This window comes from Pagrus pagrus (assembly GCF_965226575.1).
Source record: "Pagrus pagrus genome assembly, chromosome: 16".
NCBI lineage: Eukaryota > Metazoa > Chordata > Actinopteri > Spariformes > Sparidae > Pagrus > Pagrus pagrus.
The window spans coordinates 21,876,862-21,894,755 of NC_140200.1; the positions used below are offsets into that span (position 1 = coordinate 21,876,862).

Here is a 17,894-nt window from a genome sequence, read left to right on the forward strand (position 1 = left end):
TGACACCGTGCTCACCGACTCTCCGGAGCGAAGTGAAAGGGCTTCCTCCAGAGAGCGGCGTGTTGAGAGGAGCTTCACACTGAACTGATCTAGTTCATCTCACCGAACTGTGCCACTTTCAAATGCGACTGCACGGTTTCACCTGCGTGTGTTTGTGTGTGTGATCACCTGAGAGCTGTGGAGGAACCTGAGAGCGCTCCAGTGACTGAGGTCCTGACAGCGACGGCTAAATTATTAAGATACACACACACACACACACACACACACACACACACACACACAGTTAATGAGTTGGTTGACTGGCTTCTCCTGATCGGTTCTTCTTCTGTGTTTTTTTGTATTATACCTGGTTGGACATGCAGTATATACACCTAAGGAGAGGAATAAAAGAGGAGAAAGGTGAGAGTAACCTTCCGTAGAGGAAGAAGAAGGGAGAAAGGGAAGAGGAAGATGAGAAAAGGGAGGAGGGAAGAAATGAGAATGGAGGAAAGAAGAGTAGAGGAGGAGAAATGAAAAATGAAAAATGGAAGTAGAGGGGAGGTATTAAATGAGAAGGGGGAGATATGAGAGAAGAAGAAAAAAAGGGAGTCGAGGAAACAAGTGGAGGTGAGAGGAAATGAAAGGAGAGGGTAGGAGACAAGAGGCGAGCAGAGAAAAGAAAAGGAAACATGAGGAAAGAGAACTAGAGGAGAGGAGACAAGAGAAGAGGAGTGGGAAGAAGTGGAAAAGAGAGGAGATGAGAAGAAACGACAGGAGAGGAAACATAAGAAAGAGGAGGAAAGGAAATGATAGAAGAGGAGGGAAACAAGTGGAGAGGAGAAGAGGTGAGAGGAAGTGAACGGACTAAAGACTAAAAAACTAGAGGAGAGGAAACAGAAGAAGAAGAGAGGATGATGAAGACGAAGGAGAAAGACAAGGAGTAACAGAGGAGTAAGAGGTTTCCAAGCTTCGCCAACAGACAGCAGAGTGTCTATTCTGTCAGCTGCTGACACACTTTTCATCTGAAGGACTTTGCTCCTTCGAGTGTGTGGTGTGTGTATGTGATTGTGTGTGTGTGTGATTGTGTGTGTGTGTGTGTGTGTGTGTGTGTGTGTGTGTGCGTGTGTGTGTGTGTGTGTGTGTGTGTGTGATCTCAGCATGTTGTCCTCAGCTGTACAAAAGGAAACTCCCTCTCTTGTCCCCCCACAGCAGCCAGATGAGGACATCGCTCTGTCCCTCAGCCAATCAGTGATCACTTTGCTGCTGCACATGTCCGTTGCGCCACTCCAGCCAATCGCCTGGCAGCTTTTTTAACGACCTGGGAGACGTGATAATTTCCCACCTGTGAGATGCTCGGCAGAAACTGTGTGTGTTTGTTTGTGTGTGACGGGGAAAGAGGCCGACATCGAATCCTCTCTTTACTCTGAGGGAGGCGCTGGATGTCAGGTGGGCTGTGTGTGTGTGTGTGTGTGTGTGTGTGTATGTGTGTGTGTGTGTGTGTGTGTGTCTATTTAAATCGACAGCGAGATGATGGAGAGATAGAGGGAGAGAGAGAGAGAGAGAGACAGAGAGCGAGAGACCTTTACCCAAACTGGCCTACTTTCTCAACAGCTTGTAATTAGTCTCACTTCATGCATTTATGCATCAGACAGTCGAGCTAAATCAGTGTTTTGTAATCAGAAAATCCCAACTGACAACATTTACTCTCCTTTTAGTGTACACTGCCTGTCAAGGGATTACTATAAATCATATACAGTATCTGCAACTCCTAATATATACAGAGGAATCCTCTACATATACACACAGCAGTCCTCTCACCGCCACGGCCTTGCTTGAATGCTATTATACCATTAGAACAACACAGTAAAGGTGTTTTCCTTGATGATGTGTGGAAGGTGTACGGGCCTGTCGCCTGCATCTCTTTATCATCTCACTATGGCTGTTTCATCTTGTATTATTCCTTTCTACAATATTTGTATTGTATACAATATTTTCTGACCAGAATTTCTATGTTTTGCTATGTAGCATACGCTAACATTGAGCGAACGATGCAAGGCTGTCGCTAACAAAGCACTCTTGCTACGCTTTTCCTAAAGCACCTCAGAATCTAGGCCGAACCCTGCCGGTGGTTCAGTAGAAAGCTTTACATGTGTAGGTTTGCAGTAGCAATATGCTAACATAGCAATTACAGCCGGCTTAGCAATGCACATGGAAAAATGCTAATTTGGGTTAACTTGTCTGGAAATCATGGTGTCTTTGTGTTTTAGGTTTGTAGGCTACAAGTGGTAAACACATGAGATATACTTCTAAATACAAATGTTTTTATTGTGACGGGCAGTTTTAATAGAGCTTGGCTAACAGTTTCCCCTTGAATTTCTGTAGGCAAATGCTAAAAGGAAAAATGCTAATTTGGGTTAGTTTCTGATAGCTGGCTCTATTTGGGGACTGGGTCCCACATGATGAAGGAAAGCTTTTAAACAGGAACGCTCTGGAAGTTTGTTACATAGACCTAGTAGCATACACTTAAATGAGAAGACTGATATCAATTTTCTTGTTGTTAATTGAATGGTCCAGAACATGTCACAGCATGTTAGCTAGCTGTTTCACTTAAATGTTGTGTTCTGTTAGCTTATATGCTAGCCACCAGTACATCCAACTATCACCTGGGATTTGTCACTTAGCTTCATGGTGAGAAGCAAGAAATCAGGCCCAGCAGTACAAGCTAGCTGCTTACGTAAGCTAGTTGCGTGGAAATCATGCTGACGTAACTCTTCTCATCTGGTAAGAACGTTTATACCTTTCTACTCTAGACCCTAAAAAAATCTCAAAAGCAAAATGTTTATCTGTCTTTTTGCTATTGGCAAAAACAATGTAGCTAAAACTAAAGTCAGTTGCCTGGCAAACCTTGATTTTGGCCTAAAATTGTTGAAAATAAGGAAAGGATTTGAATTTAATTTGCTGATTTGATTCTGGATTTAATGAAATGCTATCAAAATCCACAACTTTAATGTAATGTACAGGTCCTAATACAACTTTTCATAGTTTGGTTTCATGTTGTTCTTGTAATATCTATATAGCTAACTGTTTAAGTGTCAATGACTTGACATCATATTCCCAGCAGCTTCGGTGTATGATTAAAACGTGTTTTTCAGTCATCAAAAATACCAGAAACGAGCCTTTCATGTCCGCCACTCTGAATCTAGAGCCGCCGTTTCGTCACTTTCAACAGTCATACGGGCAGAAATATGCAGTTTTGCACCTACAGAAATGAAACCAGGACTAGAAAACGTTACAACTACAAAATTTGTCATTCAGTTTTGAGTGAAGTGTGAAACTCACTTTCTCTCAGTGGAACACTCTCACTTTCGTATTTGCAGTAACTCACGCCTCGCGTCTACGTACATGTAAAACCCTGAGCTCTGGCGTTTTCTGTGGTGGGGATGTCCAGTGGCATTTTGGGAAATGTAGTAGATCTAGCTGACGTACATGAAGCAGGGTTATGGGAATTATGTGAGGCAGAAATGTCAGATTAAAATGAGCTGTGTATCCGAGGGGACTTCTTTTCTTTACCTGTAATCTCAAAATCTGAGAGAAAATAAGCAAAAATATCGAAATTTTGATTAGTATTGGATTAAAAAAATACCACGTGCACCAGAAAAACTCACACAAATATATTTTTTTAGATTATTTTAAGAGGATGTTACTAATAATGACCAACTTTTATCGTTTTCTCTCAATTTCTGAGCTGTTCCTGCTGCAAGAGGACAGCAGTTACTTTAAAAAGTAGTGTTTTCAATATAAATCAATATAAAAGAAACAGTAAATCTTGAATATACATCTCTATGTTGAACCCTCTGACTCTTGCTGGCGTGCCGTTCCCAGGCTTTGCTGCCTGGTCTGATATTATCTGCTACGGTGGAGTTAGTGGTAGCACAATGAAAACACACAGACAGTTACTGCTGTAGGTTTAGGTTGAGTTATTTTGCATATCCATACAAAAGATAAGAGCACTTGGAAAAATATCAGGGGATGAAAAGAAATCCAATCTCAGCGGGTGACACAGAACAGAAACCCTAACGGGCTCAAAAAGAAAAACAGCAAAGAAAAAAAGTGACAAAAGAAATCTGAAAATCAAGATGACAAACTGATGACACGAGTGATCTGAAACTTAAAGACAGAGTGTCGTGTGTTTTTATTTGTTTATCGTTGGATTCATGGAAGGGTTTGAAATGTCAATGTCAGAAAACAACAGAGACTGTCGAAGTGTTTTTAGAAATTTCAGATTACAAACCGCAGGATCAGCGTGTCACTTCTGTTGTCGTGGAAATTTTACAAAAACAACAGTGTTGTTCGTTATTTTACTGACATGACTTGGAATAATACATCGACATTTATATGCTAAGAGAGTCTTGTGACCTTTTGACCTTCAAAACTATTAAGCACACGTTCACAGTCCATGCTTTTATTTTGACACTACGTGGCCCAAAGTATGTGGACACCCACAAGTGCATCCATGGTGTCCAACACTGATGCTGGGTGATGGATGGTGATGGATGCGGTGTAGAAGTTCTGCCAAAACCAAACTGGGAAATTTTCATTATGGAGCAGGTCTGTGCATGAGGGCCTTGTTATGTTTAAACAGGAAGGGGTCTTCCCAAACTGCACACAATTGCTTCAAATATTATTGTATGCTGAAGGCAAATAGTTTTGGTTGGGAGCAGTCGTCAGGCGACCTGAGGAGACGCCAGGGAGGGAAACAGTCCGGCACAAAACTCCCTGAAAAATGCCAAATATTCTTTACACTCTGGTTTTGTACTGGCTAAACAAATGGTAGATTTTTTAATTAAAAATATGCAATTTCATCATCACTTTGGACCGTTATTATTACCATATCTGTGTGGAAAATGTTGGAAAGCTTAAGTTGATAATAAATGAACCCCCAAATCTTCATTCAACTGAGGACGAACTACAACCGACTGATCTGGGAGAAGTAATTTAGTTGGTTTTGATGCCACATTGATTTGACATTCATTCTGTGGCGCCCAAATCAGCCTAGTTGCAGCACCTTTAAGCCTTATAATGGCAGGGAAAACCCTGCTGATTCAATATGTTAACTAGAAAAGGTTAGCGGTGCTAGCAGTTCCCCCTATCTACCAGAAAGCAAATAAGTTTATTTCCCATAGAGTAAAAATATTGCTTTAATGCGTGTCTTTATTGAATATAAGAGAAAACAACCAAACACACTTCATTATTGAGCAACAGTGGTGCACAGGAATTCATTACCAAGTTTTTAGTGAATGTTTTGCCTGACGGCGGCCTTGTACCCAAACTTCTAGTACTGAAATGTTGCTGAATAAATGTATTTTTGCAACTAAGACTGTATCCAGGACTCAGCATGACTCCAGTCCAAGCAGCCATGTTGAATGCACATGGTGATACAGCACAGAGTGTGCTTACCACAGGTAGATCTGAGTCCTAATCCTTCTCTCATGGTTTCTCCTCCAGGGGTTGTGGCCAGTTTCTGGACTGGACCAGAGGAAGAACAGCTACATCAGGTAGGATTCTCAAAAACACCATCTGTATGTGTGCATGTGTGTGGTTGTTGTAGCTCACAGGCATACACAATAAGCAGTCACAACACAGGTAGACAGAGCTGACAGGTGAAGTGAAGTGGAGATACATGGAATGGGGTCATGAGGTCACGTTAAGTGTTGTTTCACAGGAGGTAAAAAATCTGTAAAGGTGATGTGAGTTTATGCAGCAAAAGTTGTTAGTGTGAGGTCCAACTTGCAAGAGAACAACATGAATGTGATGAATTTTCAGGTGCAAAGAAGTCGGTCAGTGATGGCAAATACATTTTATTGACGAAATGGTAAGAAAATCCAGTTTTTAAAGTAAAATGTCCTCAAATAAATCCCTTAAAACGGAGTGAAATCCGGTTGAAATTTTCTTTTTTTAAAACACCGATGTCAGTAACGTGAAAGTAGATAAAGATAAATGTATACTGATGCGAAGAAACTCTTGGCCGGTGTCTAAAAACGAGGAGAAAATGGTGGACAAAGACCTCCTTTGTAATAATAACCATCAATATGATTTAAAATGGCTGATCCTTTTGTTCTGAGGGAGGGAGAGGCTCACACAGAGAAACAGACGGTAAGACAAGGAGACAGTCGAGCTGTATTCATTTAACCAGAATTACTCTCGCTGTTTTCTCCCGGCTGGTTGCCGGGGCAACCGTCCAGCTTCGTTAACAGAGGTGTGACCTCAGCTGGGAGTGTAAATGAAAAAGCTCACTTTCATGGTCCTGCTGCCTGCCGTCATGTAAAGTTTCTCTACTCCCGTCTCTCGTAGCGCTGTACAGTGATCTAATTCTGCTCTCTGCGGACACGAGCTGGTGCTCAGAGACAGTTTTGTGTGAGAATTGTTGAGATTGTTTTACAGTTAAATGATGAAGACATGACAAGAGTATGTATTATGATGCCAGGTGGAGCCAAAGAGACGTAATCCAAGAATACGGAGAAAATTATGAGTGAGAATCTGTCAGCGCCTCATGATACCAGGACAAAGTGTGATTTTAAAACGATTATTGATCAAAATGTTTTGATTTCTCACTGCTGGACTACCCGCTTCTTTACAACATACATACGTGAAAAATGTAAACGCAAAAAAACGGTCAGCTCGGTCTTACAAAATTGCCGCAGGTGATCATAATGTAGAGAACTGGGTTTTTAAATGCCAGATAGTCTTTCAAGAGAGAGCTGTGATGCATCTAAGAAAACGGGATGCATTTAATGTGATCATATACAAAACGTCAAGAAAGGAAAATTCTGGCAGGTAGTAAAAAGAAGAAAAATATGCCACAATAAAATGAATAATATCTGGATATAATAGGAACACCTTTAATAGATGTCATACTGTTTTTGTCATCGTGGGAGCAATACAGAAGGCCCTGGTGTTGAAGCCAGAGTTACTGAATCTGTGTAATCCTTTCTCACGTTTTTATGTCTCTTCATCAAAGAAGACAGCTTAGATTTCTGATAATTAGGGCAAAATGAAGCATAGGAGAATAAAAACATGCTGATAGCATGGGAAGCTGACAAATGAATCTCATGAGATCATCCTAAAACATTAGTTTGACAACTTAAATTCAGTAAACTGACATTATGGAACAGTCTGATTTTCTCTAAATAATGAAGAAATCTGAAATCTGGGAGTTTGGTTATGCCATGACAACGACAAATCAGTCTGCCCATGTTTAACGTCCTGCCTCTTCTGTTCAGTGGCTTCAATCTGTCCACAAAAATTCAACTAAATTACCTAAATATTGACAATCATTCTCTCTAATGCAGATTAATTCCTGAATTTGTCATGTGCCACCAATATGTGTATATTTGGGTTTAAAGTTTGTAGGTTAAACATTTAGTTTGTGTTTCATATCAAAAGGAGACTTAACAGTGTAGTCAACAATAGAATAAGCTTCATTTTTGTGTTTAAAAGTGCGAGCATCAGGCCACAGCATTCTAAAAACAGATATATCGACTGTGAAGGCTCATGCACACCTTCAGTTTCCTGTAGACGGGCGAGTAGGAGGAAATATCCAAAGACAAGAGGAGATAGAACTCCCTCACACTTGCACACTGTCCTTTTACTAACAATAAACCTGTTTTCAATATATATTAATATTAGGTGTTTTTAGATATCTCTGATGAAGTTGCAGGAGTTTTAGTCTTCTGGTAAACTGATGTATGAAAGCATCACCATCCCCCTCATCGTGATCATCAAGGATCAATCAGGTCAGGGAGGACACATTTTGAATCAGAAAACAAGAGAATATTAGAGAGAGTAGCAGAATGAAGCGCTGATGTAGGATTGATTAAGACAAAGAGGCAGTTAACACAGATCCAGGACCGCTGTGCTGTGCTCAGGATTCAGCTAACAAAGAGGGATGGGTGCGAGAAAGAGGAGCGATGCTGGATGCTGCAGAGTCAAGTGTGGCTTTTTGCTTTTCTTGCTTTTTAAACGTGTGAGGCTGCAAATAGAAGAAGAGACAGTGGATTGTTTGTATGTGTGTGTGGGTGAGTGTGTCAGCGGTGTCACTTCCTCTTCCTGTGCAACAGACGGCTTCGTATCAAGGATGAGACGAACTATATCATCCAGACTACCTCTGTCACTCTCACATCGTCCCTCTGCTATATGTGTTATCACCCACGACTCTCTGTGTGTCTGCGTGTGTGTGTGTGTGCGTGTGTGCGTGCACAGTGCACAGAAATAGATCATGTAAAGCAAAGATTACTATCTGCACCTCAAAGCACAAACGAGCGGGCTTTTAAAGTTCACACAGTGTCATCTCTGCGAAACACACAGTCACACAACAGAAAACATGCACAGGATGTGCGTCAGTGCTTGCAGACTGTGCACATGCTGTAAAATGCACATATTGTGTGTGTGAGTGTGTGTGCGTGTGCGTGTGTTAGGTGGGTTTTAGGGACCCAGGCGATGACAAATGTCAGTGGCTGCTCCAAACGGCGGCACGCTGTTCAGTCAGACGGAGACAGAAAGTACGTTGATGTGACTCGTCTGTCTGGAGAGCAATATAATTCGTCTGTGGCCTCCAGAACTGTTACTCTTAAATGATGAGTCAGTTCTGCCATGTTACAGCTCTATAGTTTAGGTTTGGTTAAGTTTAGAGGCACAAAAACAGCCTGGTTAGGTTGAGGGGGAAAATACTGCAGTTCAGGGTTAAGAGTAAGTACCTTTTTCATGTCTATTATGCGTGCTGTATCCCAATGACTGCCAGAGTATGTTTGAGTCAAGCTGCATAACAAAGTTTGCCGATGAGTCAGTGATAGCCTCCTGCAGGACCATGAAATGGACCATGGTCCAGTTTTGGACAATTTCATCAAATGGTGTGATGACTCATACTTGCAAGCCAGTGTCTCTCAGATAAAAGGGATGTTAACTGATTTTTGAGTAGAAACACGGCTGTTACGGCACCGACTTTTATTAACGGCATAGCTGAGGAGTCAGTAGGTCATAATGGTACCTTGGCACCATCTAACATCAACAAATTGCTCTTAAAAGCGTCTTATTCATCTTTTATCGAGTCACTTTTAACTTCTGCAATGATCTGTTGGTTTGGTAACCTCAGCACCGGTGAACAAAAATAGGCCTGGAAATGTTGTTAAACTGCCAAACCTTTGTGTTGGAGCTAGAATTACAGAGCAGCAACCAGATCCAAAAACTCACTAAATGATCCACATCACTGGAAAATAGCTGAAATATCACTGAATGAAGTGATATAACAGAGAGAGCGAGAGAGAGAGAGAGAGAAAGATGGAGCACCAAATGGATGAGGGCGCCATGGTAACCACAGAATGGGTCCACAGAAAATGAAGAACCAGGCGTGGACAGGAAGCCAGTGTTGAGCTTCACATCAGTCCCTGGTCACTGATTGGCTAGAACAGACCAGGAAGTGAACTGAAACACACTTGGACACACACACACACACACACACACACACACACACACACACACACACAAACGTGCACACACACGCACACACATACACACACACAAACTCACTCACCTCCACTCCCACACAATAGTACATTCAGATAAAGAAAGTGGAGAAAAGGCAGGAGGTGAAGAGGAAGAAGAAGTGTATGTTCTGTTGCCATGGCGACCACGGCTTGGTATGATGGATGCAAGCTGTGCCCTTGACACACACACACACTCTCACACACACACACACACACACATACACACACAGGGCAGAATGATGATCATGTGCATCGACGAACAGCTGTGTCCAAATGAATGGCCTTTGGGTGAGCATCATAACACACACACACACACATACTCTCACTGTGTGTGTTCGCGTGTGTGTGTGTGCGCTGGCCAACAAGTGAGATAACAGAGCGGCAGAATTTGACTAGCATTATGGGATATGACTGTTGCCGCGACAACTGCAGTTAGTTTGGTTCCCATTTCCTCCAGGTAACCAGAAGTCCAGTGGCCTCTTTGTTTGTACATTCAAATCACATGGAAAGTAGTGGTGTGTGTGTGTGTCTTTGTGTGTGAATGTATGTGTGTATATATATATATATATGTGTGAGGGAGTGTGTGTAGTGGTGAGTACAGTGCGGTACCATAAGGAGCTTTGGTTTCACTTCCGCATCGTTCTTCATGCAAATGATGGCTTTGTTGCTTCTGCAGCCTGCACACTTCCTGTACATGCTGCATGAGTGTGTGTGTGTGTGTATGTGTGTCAGTGTGTGTGTGAGAGAGAGAGACTTGGCATATGAGGCTCAGTTTGTGGAATTTCTGTTTTTTTGTATTTGCATTGGTCTGTGCATGTTTAATGCATGTCAGTTTGTTTATGTATTATTGTTGTGTGTGTGTGTGCGCTTGCACAACCTTGTAAGCAGACTGTGTGTGTGTTTTGACACCAGTGTGTCATCTCATTAATATGCGTGCAACCACCCCATATACATCTAACCAAACTGTGACCGTTTCGCAACATCAACAGTCCAAAACTCATATGTGAATCGTCTGTCAGCAGGCTTTATTTTGAAAGTCTAACCGGACATTGCATGTTAGGTATTATTGCTAACTTGACCGCAGAGCCCTTCACGTGCAAAACTGGCACTAGAGGTGGGATGTGTTGGGTCTGATTCTCACATATTTGGAGAAAGAAAAGTCAGAGGGATCCGCAAAGTCATGAAGTTCGACCTCTTGGGACCATAAATGTATAGTTTCAAAGCAATCCATCCGAAAGTTGTTGACCTAGTTTTGGACCAGCTGACTCACCAAAAGGCAAAAAGGTAGCATAAAGTAAACAGTAATTAAACATTAGTAACTGTTGTAGTACTAGTAGTGAAGAGTAGTATCATTGGTCTTGCTCAGCGGCACTGCGGCAGCGATTCTCATCTGTCATGAATGATTCATATGATTGAAGTGACTTTTCAAGGCTGAAGCTAACAGGGCTGAGCAAAGCTTCAGGAGCGTGTTGGACCTGATGAAAACAACATCATGTGTCATCTGACAGCTCATTCAGACTCATCATGAACTGAATTTATGTTTTGATTCATTAACCTGACCTCTGACCCTCAGTGAAAACCCTGCAGACTGTTCAGAGAGAATCACTTGTGAGTGCAGGGTGACGTGGAGACATTCAGAGAGACAGAGTGTTAGTGGGAGGGGAGAAGGAGGGATGAATGGAGAGAGGACAAGGTCAAGAGGGAGGAAGGATGGTAATTAGGTGGCATCACCTCCTCCACCTCCTCTCATCCTCCATCCCTCCTCGCTCTGTCATCTCTGCTTCTCTTTCTCTCCCTCCCCCTCCTCTCCTTCACCTCTGACTTTTTCTTTCCTGTCTTACCCCTCCTTTTTTGTCACTTTTACCTCCATTGTCTGCTTTCTTTCATTCCTCCATTCGTCCCTTTCTATACCCCCCACCGTCTTCTCTCTCATTTCCGTTGACGTTTTCCTTCTTTTTCCCTTTCTATTTCTCCCCATTATTCTCTCCATTCATTCTGCTAATCTTTTCTCTCTTCTCCCATCCCTTATTTTGTATATCCTCTCTTCCCTTCTTCCATCCCCTCATTCAGTTTTTCCCTCCATCTTCCTTTTCTATACCTCTTTCTGTCTTTCACTCGCATTTTCCCTCGCTCCTTAATTGCGTGTCGTTTTCTTTCTCCTTTCCTTTCCCTCCATCTTCCTCCATTATTTTCTCTTTATCTACCCCCTCGTTCTTACCTCTTCCAATCTTTTTTCCTTTACCCATCCCTAATCTCTTATCTTTCCCATCTTCCCTTTTCCATCCGTCGCTACATCATGACATCTGTCATTTTCTCCTTCCCTTCCTCCTACGTATCATTGTTTCCCTTCCTGGGAGTCCTTCCTTTCCTATCAGTTGTTTTCTTTCGTTCCTCCTCTGGCCATTTCTCACCCTTATATCTCACCATCCTTCCCTTTATCTTTTATCTCTCCTTTCATTTCTCCTTCTACCTCCTCTGCTATCTTTTCTGGCTGATCCCTAATTTCTCTTTCTTTCTTTCTTTCTTTCTTTCTTTCTTTCTTTTTTTCTTTCTGTATCTCTTCCCACCTTCTCTCTTCCTTCTCTGTCTGTTTTGGACCCTTTTATCCCTCCATCCTTCCCTTTCTACACCTCCTTCAATCTTTTGCCTCCTCTCTTCTTCTCCCTGATTTATCCTTCCTTTCCTTTCCTTTCCTTTCTCCTTCTACCTATCATTCTCTCCCTCTACTCCTCTCCTATCTTTCCTGTCATATCCCTCTTTTTCTGTTACTTCTTCTTTCCCCTCCATCTTTAAGTTCCCCATCTCCAGTTTCCTCTCGCCCTCCTCCCTTCTTCCATCATCCTTCTTCCATCTCTCTCTCCATCTTTCTCTTTCTGTATCCTCTTCTTTTCTGCCTCTTCTCCTTTGAGGAAGGTAAGGATTAGAGAGATATTTTCTCTTTCACCTCATCCATTCTTTCTTTTCATCGTCTCCTCCTTTCATCACTCTTTCTCCAGTTTTTAACCCTCATGTCATCTCTCCTTCTCGAGAGATCAAAGGAGAGACAAAAAAATCTTCTTTTACTTTTCCTTCCCTTTCCCTCCATCCTTCCCTTTCTCTACCTCCCTCCATCTTTCTGTCCTCTCCACTCTCCCACCCCTCCTCGCTTTCCTCTATTTCCTTCCCTCGATCCCTCCTCCTCCGCTCCCTCGCTCCGTCACCGTGCCCTCCGCCCGTCCTCTTCACCTCGCTCCCCTCCCCGCCGTCATCTTTTCATCACTCCCTCCACCCCTCCACGATCTCCTCTGCCAGGGAGGAACAGGTGGCTCGCCTCTGCTGTGCCACTCGGTGGCTTCCTGCCCGAAACACAGAGCGCGAGAGAGACAGAGAGGAAGGGAGAGAGGGAGAGATTGCGGCCCCTGTCAGTGCCCTGGCGCTCCTTCTCGTGCCATGTGACGGACGGAAGGAGGAGGAGGAGCAGGAGGAAGTGGAAGAGGAGGAGGAGGGCGTCCGACCGAAGGCTGTGATTTTCTCGACTGAGGGAGAGAAAGAGAGCAGCAGGTGCTTCAGATTGAAGCACTCTTACAGACGCACACATGCACTTAAAGATAAGAGCTGCTGAGATATTTCTGTGCCCACACCAGCGTGACATCATTTCCTGTCCTCGCGCAGGAAGTCAACACACTGAAGAGCCTTTGGTGTGTGTCTCAGCCTGGTACTTCAGCGCGAGGGAAACGCTCGAAACGTCTTCCTTCTCTCGTGATCCTTTGTTCTCCTTTGTTCCAGCTGTCCCACATTCATCTGGAAGACGGTTTTGTTCAACTAGAATCACAGAAAGCGCCTCCAGCCTCATTTCAAGCGCTCATACCTCTTTTTCTCCACCATATTCCTCCCCTCCTGCTTATATTTGATTCTCTCTTCCTCTAATGTTAATCTCAAATTGACATATTTGGGAAAACCGGGGATTGAGCATCTTCCTGTAGCCGCTTGGATTAGCCGCTGCTACAGTGGCTAGCCATCCCCTGAGCTAACCCCATATGCATGGCACTAAGCATTAAGACTGATTAGCTCCACGCTAGCTCACTCATACTCAGGGTATTAAGGCTTAAAAGCTAGCGCAGCTGGCTAGCACCTTGCGCCTCCCGTCAGTCATACGACGGGGGATTTGCACATGCTAACGACAGTCGGTGCCCAGAGCGGCCGAGCAGGCTCAGAATTAGCGCTTCAAAGAGAGGAAGTAAATCTGGCGCGACCTGAAAACTCATCCCTGATGTGTTTTTTCCCCTGCCTTTCCTGCAGTCACAAGTGTTTAAGTGTGGAGGAATGTATGTTATACATATAATACCTGGATGAGGGTGGAGAAAATGTACGTCTGGTGCCTGCTCCTCCCTCGCAGCTTTCAGAGAGGTAGCGAGACGTTAACTGACACCTGAGGACTCCGGTTTTTCAAGTTGTTGAGTTGTTTTTCTCTTCATTATTTTGCTTCAGTCACAGGATTACACGCTCCTCTGTAAGTTGAACACTATGGAACCTGTAGTGGAGAAACTTAACGTCCATCACGGTCGAGGCTGAAACCAAAGCTGTTTCTCTCTGGCGTTTCAGAAGTCATTTAAGGACTTCTCTGCTAAAAATCCAACAAACACAACGTTTATAACTGTGTAGAGTACGGCAGTTTTAGTCAGCTTGGACTAAGGTAACAAAGAATGAAAAGAAACGTATTAACATGCACCCTGGTATCCCTGTCAGGATCAGGTTTTGGGGCTGGAGAGATTGGGTTAGAGGAGCCTGAAGGTCCTGGTCCTGGTCCACGGCTGGAGCGCTTGGTTTTCACTTAGATGCACTGGAGGGTGGAGGAGTATCCCAGACGTCAGTGTCAGTTTTTCCTAGATGAGTCTTTTCTTTATCTGTTCCCCTTTAAGGGTCCATGCATCTTTGTCGTAATGATCTGTTACTGACCCCCAGTTGAATAGCGTAAAGGCTGCTAACTGTGTACAAGCTTTCAGTCACATCCGAACACACCCGTTGCTAAGTGGCTGGTTTTGAGACAAACCCAAATATGCGAACTGGAAATAAGCGCCTGGCAATCAAAATATTGCTGCAGAGAAGCCCTGGCCAAAAAATTTGTTCTCCAGATGTGAGAAAACATGTTTGTTGGTACAGACCCCAACAAATGTCACATAATCAAAGGTTTTTTTTCAGTGAAAATGAAAAATTGAGATGCAAACATACTGTATCATTCCCACTTATCTTGAATCGTATCACAATCGTGATATCTGTCAAAATAATCTCAATCTGTTTTTTTTTGTAACAATATTGTGCAAAAAACTGTTGCATGTAAGCACCTTATCTTGTTTCGTGCAGTTGCTTCTGCAACTTAGTTTGATAAACAGATTGGATGATGAATAGTTGCAGTGTGACTAACATGCTGAAATGAAATTGCTAGTGATCATCTGGAAAGAGGAAATCAGTGGTAGATCCAGCTGGCAGCCTGTTGTTGGCACAGACTGGATATCGGCCATTAAGACATCAGAAACCTGGATGATGATGTGATCACAGGTAGCTGAATAAACTGGAGTCTGTATGTTCCATGGGGAAGTATCATTCTGAATATAATGAAGCCAGGAAAAGATTAAATCTAAGAAACTAGAGCTCATGTAAACAGTTGCAGTGTCTCCACAACACTGCAAAAACTCCAATGTTGTACTGCCAAATGAGTGCATTCAGTTCCTTTTTGGCAACGTGAGGACTGTTTGGAACATACTGAACACAGCTGATTAGTTTATTGTTCTGCAGGACTGGTCGGAAAGTTTATATGAACGTTTTGATCCATAACTACCAGTTTAGAGATGACGGCACCTTGGTTTGTACACACAGCTCCTTATTGTACAGTTGCTCTGTGTGTAACCTTTTCTCCCTTGTGTTGAAGGTTCAAATGAGAATTTGTCTGAACTTTTTTGTTTTCATCCAAACTGTCACAGTCAATTACCGGTGATACACTACAGAGCTCTCTGCCTTCCCGCAAAATCATGGATTTAGCTTTTGTCTGTCTACGTTTGAAATTCATCCTCTTTTACAAACATTTCCCTCTGTGGAAATGTTTTATTTCCAACGTATATTTTTCCATAAAAAATAAAAAAAACAATGACTATCCAGCCAAATCCATGATTTAATTAAGGCTTTTTAATCATTATCATCAGAGGCTCTTTTCAGACCTGATATCAAGCTCTGTCCTGAGTGGTCCGATCACATGTGGAGAGCTGTAAGTCTGTCAGTTCAAACATTAACAGTGGCATTAACATGTGTCTCGGCATGCGTCTCAATTTGAAATTCCGAAAGTTACTAGACGTTTAAACGGTGAAATCGGTTGAAACAGTGTGTTCGAACACCATCTAAATGTTGACACAGAAGCGGACAGGCTGGTGCAGCAATGCTGCAACAAACTGACACTTTTTACAAGGAGAGACACAGCTTAATGTTTTGTATTTAATGCTGAATTTACAAGAAGGCCCAAATAGTTAAGAATTTGTCAGAGACAGCCTTTCAAAAAGTTTATAAAATGTCTCCTCACTTAACCACTCACAAAATTGAGCAATTTTTAAAGGGAGTCTGGTGACTATCTCCACAGGCGACAGGAATGTTGCCTATATTGATTATTTTTTACTGTATTTGTAAAATTTGACAGTTTTTACCTTCAATAAAATGTCTTCTAATAGTGAAATCAGTGCAAACAGTGTGTTCAAACAGCTGCGTTTAAATAGCTAAATAATGTATAATGTAGTTGAATTTTTTATAAAATGTGAACAAAATATTTGAATTTCCCCCAAAAACTAGAGGAATTCTGCTTCTCATGAAGCCTCCCTCACTTTTCTCCTCTTTTTCAACTCCTGTCAGACTTAAACTTTTCCCCTCTGACTCCTTTCATCACTCTTCCTCTTTTCCTCTTCCTCTCCCTCCCTCCATCCATGCCTCCCCCTTCTTTTAACCGCTCCGTCCCTTCGCCTCCTGTTTCATCCTTCACTCACTCTGATCCACCTCCTCTTCCTCCTCCTCCTCCTCCTCCTTCTCCTCCTCCTCTTCAAAGCTCTGTCTATCTGTCTCTGGATTCAATCCTCTCCTCTCTTTCATCCCCCTCTCCTCTCCTCCCGGCTCCCCTCTCATCTCCCTTCCTCTGTTCTCATCCTGTCTCGACTCGTCACTTCCCGGTTTGCCTCCTCTCTGAAGTACTCCTCTCCTCTTTCCTCTCCCTTCGTTTCCTCCTCTTCATCTCTCTCGTTTTCCTGTTCCCTTTCTTCTCGCCTCCTCTTCTTCCATTTCTCTTGCTCTTCTTTCCTATACACCTTCTTTTAGTACCTCTGCTTCCTCCTCTTTTTCATCATTCCACTCTTTTTTTAATTCTGTCTCTCTTTTTATCTTATTCTTTATCTCTTTTCCTTTTCTTTTTTCTTCTCCTGTTTTCCTCCTTCTTTTCTCCCTTCTTACATATTTTCTCCTCTTCTCCATGATCTCCTTCTCATCCTGCCCCCATCCTGTCTGCCCTTATTTAAATTTTCCTCTCCTCTTTCTTTCTTTCTTTCTTTCTTTCTTTCTTTCTTTCTCGTGATTTTATCTTACCTCCCCTTCTCTCCTACTTCCTGTTCTCCTCTCCTCTCCTGCTCTCTTAAGCTCCTCCTCTCCTCCTCTATTGTCCTTCTTCCTCATCCATCTCCCTCATCTCCCTCTTCTCCTTTCATCTATCTTTCTAATTTGTCCTTCCTTCCTTCCTCTTTTTCAGGCTCTCCTTTTGTCTCTCCTCCTCCCTTTCTCCACCTTCTTTCCCCTGCCTTCCTTGCATCTCTCTTATTATCCAATCTCATCTCTCCTGCTGGTTTCCTTTCTTTTTCCCTTTCCTTTTCTCTTCTGTCTTCTTTTCCTTTCTCTTTTAATCTCATCTTTTTTCTTTTTCTCTTTTCTACTCCCGACTCCTCCCTTTTCCTCCTTGTGTTTCCCCTCTTTTGTTAAATCTTTTTTCCTCCTCGACTTCATTTCCTCGTCCTCTCCTCTCCTTACTCTCTTTAGTTCCCCTTTTCCTTTTTCTTATATCTAATTTCTTGTCCTTTTTTTCTTTTCTCCTCCTATTTTCCTCCCTTGCCTCCTCTTGTGTTCTTTTCTTCTCATTTTCTCCTCCCCTCCTCTTCTGTCCTCCCTTTAGGTCCGTCTCTTCTTTTCTCTCCTTCCTTCTTTTCTCTTTAATCTCATCTCGTCCTTTCCGTCTTTTGTCCTCCTCATTTCTTACCTGTTCCAACCCTTTACATCCTTTTCTACCCTCCTTCCTTCTCTCCTTCTCTTGTCTTTTCTCTCTTTTTACCTCATCCCATCCGTCCTCATGTTTTCTTCCTTTTTCTTTCCTGTTTTCACTTT

General features: G+C 42.7%; 1 protein-coding gene across 1 annotated transcript in view; it reads left to right on the top strand.

Annotated features, from left to right (window-relative positions):
* hivep2a (HIVEP zinc finger 2a) overlaps positions 1-17,894 on the top strand; it is a 119,107-nt gene that overhangs the window by 5,167 nt on the left and 96,046 nt on the right. The window contains exon 2 of the mRNA XM_084378157.1: positions 5,485-5,534. The gene's annotated coding sequence lies outside the window, so the exon portion shown is untranslated. The remainder of the gene's footprint in view (positions 1-5,484; positions 5,535-17,894) is intronic.